The sequence below is a fragment of the Pteropus medius genome, unplaced genomic scaffold, assembly GCF_902729225.1.
Source record: "Pteropus medius unplaced genomic scaffold, Ma_sr-lr_union100, whole genome shotgun sequence".
Lineage (NCBI taxonomy): Eukaryota > Metazoa > Chordata > Mammalia > Chiroptera > Pteropodidae > Pteropus > Pteropus medius.
In genome coordinates this window covers 3,603,623-3,612,265 of record NW_024342475.1, presented here as the reverse complement: position 1 = coordinate 3,612,265, position 8,643 = coordinate 3,603,623, and positions in this window count along the sequence as shown.

The window sequence follows — 8,643 nt, the reverse complement described above, 5'->3', positions numbered from 1 at the left end:
AATTGTGGGTGAGCAGGAGAACTGTCACTAATGAAGCTGTCACATAAAGGTTACCCGACAGGGTACTCAAATGACTGTTGTGAGAGTGAGCATGTGACTTACATAGAGCCAGAGTCATTTGGGGGGGAAATTCGTATAGATGTTGGGAAAATCTCTTTCTAGCATTACTAACTCTGAAGGGGATGTAAGCCTGTGATTGCCAGGAGCTCACTGTGTCAGGACATCAACACGGAGGAATACAAAATGGAGAAGTGAAGAGAGAAATAGCTTCCTGGGAGTTTCATTGAACACAGGGTTTTAGCAGTGCCAGCATTTCTGGGCCAGTGGTTCTCAGAGTGGAGTCCCTGGAACAGCAGCACCAACATCACTTAGGACCTTTTGGAAATGCAAATTCTCATTTAACCCAGACTCACTGAATTAAAAATTCTGGGACTAGGGTCCAATAATATCTTTTCACAAGTCTTCCAAGGGAGTCCAATGCGGACGTGCCATTTGAACAGCACTGCTCCAGATCAATCCGTGGAGTTTTTAGTTTCATGTACCAATAAATTCCTTTTTTTTTTTTTTTGCATAGACTTTGATTATAATAAGAGAAACAAACCTTTTTTTTTTCCAAAAATAAATCTCAAGCAAATTTAATTATTTCATAATGATAGGATTTCAATACATAAGTTCCTTTGAGGTCTTTAGTTTTGTTTTTTGTTTGTTTATAGGTGAGGCAAGACATCCCCTTGATGTTTGCAAGAAAGAGGCGATCCGAAGCAACCCAAATGGAAGGACTATATGACACTGTGAGTGCTACACAGTGGAATATACTGCTAGGCATATGGAATCTGAGTTGCCTATCGTACAGGAGAGCTAAGAAGAAAGCAGTTAGCAGAAAAGTCTGGGCCACAGAGAGGTAAGTGGGGCTAGAAGTGTAGATCTGGTCATTGGATAGCACCATAACAAAAATAAAAAATAAAAAAATAAAAAAAAACATAAAACAGTAGCAACGAAGAGAAAATGAAAGAAAACAAAACCTTTGAAGAAAGATTGGAAATAAAACATATCTTTACTTTTGCTAAGTGAGTTGAGAACAATAAATGAAGAGACAGAGCTTACTTGTGTGGTGTTCGGCTCTGCAGAGTGTTCCCAAAGATGCAGAATGTAGTCAATGGTTTAAAAAAAAAAGAGGTCAAAAGCTGTGGGCTTATAAGGATTCTTTGAGTTTCCCAATCAAGAAAGCTCATGAGCTATTTCAGCAGAATGGGGAGACAGGAGCCAAACTAAGCTGGCAAGCGATTTAGTGATGCTACAAGCAGGTGTCTTAAGGGTAAGAGGTACACCGTGAGATAAAAGGCATGAATGGAAGGTGGTTAATATAGAGCCTGGTCTGGAAGAGGGCTTGTTCTGGGGACAGGGGGATTGCTGCATCTTATATACTGAATGGAGAAATAAATGAGTACAAACCAATGAAAAAGTGAGGATATAAGAGATAATCTATAAGCCAACATCCTTGAAAAGTAGGGAGGCTCGTGGGTGCAGGTGTGTGTGTGTGTGTATGTGTGTATGAGAGACAGACAGAGAGAGAGAGAGAGAGAGAGAGAGAGAGAGAGAGAGAGAGAGAGAGAGAGATCATGTGGCTCAGGGCAGAGGTGGGCTGGAACCCCTAGCTTCTAACTTCTGAGTTCTGCTCTTTCTATTCACCCATAGGTCTGTGCTATGTCTCTCCAGAGACATTTATCTATTCCCCCAACAAATGTTTAATGAGCACATTACATGCCAAGCAGTGTGACTATGCACAGAGGCAGTAAGAATTCCCAAGGGAGTAGTTGCAGAGTCGGACTGGGGTTTAGCCCCAGCCCTGAATATCCTCCAATCCCTCAAACTACACCAAATATACATAGAATGTAAGTTGGAACATTGTACTTGCTATGAAATTCAGCTTCAAAACAAGTACCCTCCCTGGATCACCACCTCACTCATTACAGGTCACCTGTAGAAACTCCATGGGCTGCCACTGCCCTGGAGTCTTTGAGATCAGGACATAGAAGACAGAAGCTGTGATTGCAGAAATTCAAAGTCAAGTGTAAGTAGCAGACACTCAGCCAACAGTGACAACACCAACTGTGTAGAATACACTAAGGGAGATAGACGCAGGGTGCTCCAGCGTATACCTAGGAGCATAGGATTCCATCAGAGGAGCAAGGATTGTAACCAGAGGGAGTGAAAGTAGCCAAATATGAGCTATCCAGTCAGAGAAGAGAGCCAACGGGATATATCGGGAGAAGAAGCTGGAAGGCAGAATGAGCAAGTTTGAGGGCCTAACATCCTAAATATACAAAGAACTCATGCGACTCAATAACAACAAAAAACAAACAATCCAATCAAAAAATGGGCAGAGGACCTGAATAGACACTTCTCCCTAGAGGACATACAATTGGCCAACAAATATATGAAAAGATGCTCAACAAATGCAAATCAAAACCACAATGAGATACCATCTCACACCTGTTAGAATGGCTATAATCAATAGGACAAGTAATAACAAATGTTGGAGAAGATGTGGAGAAATAGGAACCCTCATACGCTGCTGATGGGAGGGCAAATTGGTACAGCCACTATGGAAAGTGGTATGGAGGTTCCTCAAAAAACTAAAAATTGACCTACCATATGATCCAGCAATTCCTCTACTGGGTATTTACCCCGAAGACTTGAAAACTCGTATTTGAAAAGATATTTGCACACCGATGTTCATAGCAGCATTATTCACAGTGGCCAGGACATGGAAGCAACTGAAGTGTCCTATGATAGATGATTGACCAAAGAAGCTGTGGCACATATGTACAATGGAATATTACTCAGAAGAGATGAAATATTCCATTTGCAACAACATGGATGGACCTTGAAATAATCATACTAAGTGAAAAAAACTATACAGAAAAGTTTGAAAATCACATGATATCGCATATGTGGGATATAAACTTAAAAGCAACAAATGAACAGGACAAACAAACAGAAACTCATGGACATGGACAATGGACTAGTAGTTACCAGAAGGAAAGGGGGAGGGGAAATAAAAAAATAAAATGTTTAAAAAAACTTATGTATATATAGTATGAAAAAAAAATAATAAACTGACATAAAAAAAACGAATGAGTAAGTTTAGGAAAACCCAAGGCATTCGGTGTGCTCAGAGCAAGAAAGAAACTGCACAGGACCATGATGCCAATCTAGGGATGGAACTTGTTTTCAAAGGCTGTCAGGAGCCCTTGGACATGCAGGACAATTCTGCCATCATTCTAGATGGGAAGGAAACCAGTGCCAAGGCCTGGGGAATTATAGTAACAATCCAGGCAAGAGACAGGTGGTGAGTGGAGCCCCAAATGGAGGCAATAGCAGAGGAAATGAGACAGAAGAATGGAGAGCCATCTTCACTGGGCTAGAAAGGAGTATTCGAAAATTCATGAAAACTGTGCAAAATTTTGTATATATGCTTTTCTTCCTGAGGAGAATTTTAATTTTTAAAAAAGTTCGTGACCTAAGAATATGTTCACATATTTTGGAGATGCTTGGGTATTTTGGTGGCTACGATTGGGAATTTTATTGGTTAATAAGGGGTAGGAGGAACACAGCATCACCCCCAAGCTTCTGGCTTTTCCTTCACAGGGCGTGTAAGAGGAAGGGCAGTTTGCAGACTACTTGCTCTTGAAGTATCTGTGAGCCATTGAGAAGGCGGGAATCAGGAGGTGCACATGCATTCACAGGTTGGCAAGTCTTTAGGAAGCTGCACGTGTTCTTCAATTGGGTTAATCGTTCAGGCACTGAATAAAGCAGTTTCAGTTCTAAGAAAGAGTTATCAGCTCTGTTTCTTCATAAACCTCACCTTGGAGGATCCCAGAGGCTGATCTCTGGCACAGTAAGAATGTGACACATTCTGCCCAGGTCAGGGTTTGAGACCTCTGCCCAGGAAATGAGCTATAGTTTCCCCCCAGGCAAGTACAGAACAGTTTCCTGAGCAGCCTAAGACAGGCTGCTTCACACATTCCAAAGGTAGCCGGCAGCAGGAACAAAGAAAGCAGCAGCAAGAGAGAGAAAGGAAGCCAGTAACTCTCTGTCCCCATCAACAGCTGCTTTTAGGCCACTGGGAGGCCCTCGGTGGTTTTGCAAAGTGGAGAGTGCACTGCAAAGTAAAAACAACAGATTGCCAGTCAAAGGGAATGTTTTTAAGCACAAAAAGAGGAACACCGTTGTAGGGGGCCGATAAAAGAGCTTTGAGCATCTTAGAAGCTGCTAACACACAAAAGCACCTCTGTGCCTTTAAATAGGAACTCCTGTAAGTGTCCCTGGGTTTCATAACCTGGATGCTGCCTGCAGTGATGTGGTTTGGAAATTAACCTTGCTTTTCTTCCAACTGCTGTTTTACATATTAATTAAAGTGTTTTCCTCAGATCAGGAATGCCTGCAGGCTGGCTTGATTCTGCAAAGGCAGTTCATTCTCTACTGCTCCACCCCAGCCACGGCTGTGCAGAGTTCGACAATAAAATTTTCCCAAGTCTGCTGTAGACCCCGGTCCTCCCTTCACTGGCATCCTTGTAGAGAGCACACATTTTAATGTGGCCTTTAAAAAGTCATTGCTTCTTTTCCCCAAAGACAGAGTGTGCAGAGCTAATTCAAGGGAGCTGTTTTGTAGGAGGAATTGTTGAGGAGGCCAAGATGTCGAACTGAGCATCTCACCTTACAGCCTTAGCAAAGGCTTGGAAAATGTATGTAAGCAACTCACATTTTATGAGTAAGTTGATTTGTTTAAATTTATGTATTTTTAGGGAATCATGGCTTGAAGTTTGAAGACCAGAGAAGATCTGATCACTCAATGTGTGAAATAGTTCAACAGAGTTCAGATTTCAACAGCCTGTTCCACTGTCAGACTTTGTGTCCTGATTTACAGCTTTGAATATCATTTTTTAAATGTTGAAGATTCATAGTGGTGCTTAAGATACACAATAATGCCAGGATTAATTTTCTAGTTAGGTACGTATGGATAATATATCTGCTACCCAAGGTAATAAAATTAAATCGTAGTTACTTCGTTAGGTTTTTGGATACTTAACAATATACATTCTTTTCAGTTTTGAATTATAACTTGAACTGTATCTATGAACTTCTTGATTGTGTTAAATAAATACATTTGTTTGTGATTTTAGACACTTCGTTCTCTATAAAAATTAAGTGTAGAGTGATTTAAACTATAAAATGCAAAACGTAGGGACAAGTGGTAATCTGTAATGAAGAAAACGAAATTTATATACCTAAGAGCAGATTATTCCAAAATTTATGTAATGAATTTTTTTACAGCTGCAAGTAGATCCCAGAATAAATAGGTAAATCTTGTTGATTTATTTTTTTTTAAATAAAGCTATTCTCTATATTTTCTTACTTAACATTTATTTATAAAATTCAAAAAAGATTAATGAAGGTCAGGATTCACTGTAATGAGAGTTTAGGGGTGCCGTGGAAAGGTGCTCATACCATATACCAGCTGTATCATTAGAAGTTCCATCACTGTCAACTTATTCCTTGAAAATATGTCTGTGATAGAACCTTCCTGGATATTGTGCATGTGCCAGTAGAATGACAAAATCCCTAAACCAAACTATGTTAATTAATAAGGAAATTTGGTGGCTCCTATGATTATGAAGTCCAGAGGCAGGGCTGCCTCATGCCTGGGAGAGCCAGGAGTCCACTGCATCATCAGCCTCGAGTTCTCTTGGTCTCTCTGCTCATCATCTTGCATTAGTTTTGTCTCCATGCTGGCACCCCTTAGAGTCCTGGGCTGATCGCCTGAGAACTTACTTCTGTCCACTGAGTGAGTTGCTTCCAAAAGACTTCTTAGTAGTACTGGAAAAACCCTTCCATGAGCCTCGCAAGCCTCCCTCATGTGTCATTAAAAGAGTCTTGAACCATTCGACAGCATGGTGGTGGCCGAGTTGTCCCTCCTGGAGCTGCAGGTGAGGCCAGCCTCCCTCACTACATATGTTCTTCCTGGAGTCAGCATTCTCTTAGAAATGTTTGTCCAGTGGAGCCAGCTGAGATCTCTAGCAGAGGAACAGGCTGTGCAAAGTTGCAAATTTCCATCACAAGAATAACCCAAGGAGGGGAAATGACTGATTACCTGTCAGGAATGTCATCTAGGGTTTCTGCATTGAGAAGAAACTAAGGCTCAACCCCATCTGAGGCCTCTTCCAACTCCAAGATTCTATAATGTTATACCTGTCAGAAAATAAATGACTTGAACCCAAATCCTTGCTTCAGGGTCTGTTTAGTGGGTTCAAGTCGTTTATTTGGGAGGCAACTCCACTAAGCCCAGTAGGGAAGTAGGGAGGTGGACAAGGAAGGAAAATGCGATGGGGGGTGTGCTTGAGCATGAGTTAGCACTGGGACAGTTGGGATTCAATGAGGCTGAGGACCAAATAATCATGGAGGACACAGCTCAGGGTTTTCTTCAGACAGAGACCATGGGTGCAGGAGGTAGACGGTCATGGTACACAGAGAGCTGTGCTTTGTGATGAGCAGAGTGGGAGATATGGCTGGGCTGCAAGCCCTGCCACAGTAACTTTGATATGTTGCCAGGGGCCGGGGGAGGGGGGCGGGTCACCTGGGGAAGCACAACAGGTGGTGGAAATGGGAGTTTCAAGGAGAAACTTTCAGAGAAGACTCTGGGAGCCAAACCAGAAAAGTTTTCAGGACACCATTAGACTTTTACTCCCAGTGAAGTTGGGACACATCTGACCTATTTTCTTCCAGGATCACAGTGCCTCTTAAAGAATAAACTGAAAGGGAGTAAGGGCAAAGTCAGTTAGGAAGAAAGCCAAAATTCAGGCAAGAGGAGGTGTCTGAGCCAAGCAGTAGCAGTGGAAGCTGAGGAGCCCTTAGTGGTGGACACATTTGAAGGAACAGCCCACAAGATTTGTTGCTGCTCTAGAGAACAGGAAGATTGTCACTTGTTTTGGTCTAAGCAACTAGAAGAATGGAGTTGCCATAAAGTGGGTTGGGGAGGTGACAGGAATAGTAATGTAGAGGGGAGGGGGCTCAGTTTGATATGCTAAACTTCCAATGCTTATTAGATGTCTAAGTGGATAATTTGAGGAGGCCTGGAGGTATATGGATGTGGAGATGTAAAATGGAGAGCCATGGGCATATAGATGGTGCCTATATATTTATAGCCATGGGATTGGATGGCATGACAGTGAAGAGAGTGGCCAATGGTATGAGAGGCAACTATTAGGATCAAATCTACATGACTGAAACACCTAGAGAGAGAGAGAGAGACAGAGAGACAGAGAGACAGAGACAAAGAAGGAGAGAGAGAGGAGAAGAAAGGAAGAAAACAAAGTGTGAACCAAAACAAATCTCTTGTTTGCTTGCTAGTGTGTTTGCCTTTCTGACACCAGGGTTTTGACCCTTAAATATAGTAAAGAATATGAAACACTTGACTAACTAGAGGAAATCTTTGTATTTGCCACTGATGAGTTAAGAAGTGTAAGTTTGGAGGTTAATGTTCTTTTTCTGCTAAGATATCTTGGCTTTGGGAAGGGAAAGCTGGACTCCACTGCCCCTGACTCAAACTGTTATTTTATTCTTTCCAGCGGTCCGTATGTTTAAAAAAAAAAAAAAGTAAGAATGCGTGTATTATGGGATTTAATATAATATTCAAGGAATGAGGGAATTCAGGTAGAGGGTTTCTCAAAATGCCAATATCAACTGGTTAGATCTTGTAAAGAAACATCTACGATAGTTTTTATGAATAGGTTTATTAAATCCAAGAGGCAAAAAAAAAAAGAATATGCATTTATGATAATTTTCCTGGGTTACACATAATCATATCTTTAAGAACAGACCTGCCAAAATATACAGAAGAGTATAGCTGAGTTACCCGAACTGGCCACAAAAGTCACTTATCAAAATCCAAAGTTAGTTGCCTGCAGAATTGCCTTTTCATACCAACCCACAATCCCACAAACAAATGATTTTGAAGACCCAAACATTCCCATCTTTAAGACATCCAACTCTATTGTTGCAAAAGCGTCAATCAGTAAGAGGCCAACACCCCAATGGATTTAAGTTTATCTAAATAAAGCTGTTTGCTCCTCAGTAACCACATGGCATACCAGTTCACTCTTCTAGGGTATTCTCACATTTCTAAAAGGATTATCCTTGAGTTATAAAACCATAGTTAGCACCATACTCTTATAATCATCAATTTTGAGTCAATTTTTTTAAATCTTTACATCCATGAGAGTCAAGGTTCATGGGAGATGAGACAGTCACTCATTGCTACCCTCAAGGAACACACATTTTAGTTGAGAGATAAAATAGGTACCCTGATTCAGGGGCAAATATGGGCCAAAAAAGTGCTATGGGTCAGTCTTGAGTTTGAGGGAATCCAGGAAGTCTTCATAGAGGAGGTAATAATGGACAAAGACCTTCGATGATGGGCAAACTTTTACTGGGCAAAATTAAGAGAAATCAGGATGCACAAAGATATGGAGGTATAAGTGTACAGAATACGAATGTGTAGAGTTTGGACTTTATTTGGCAACTAGGGGAAACTGTTAAGATTTTGTGCATAGGGCGGTGACATAATTCAAGCTGCAACAGAAC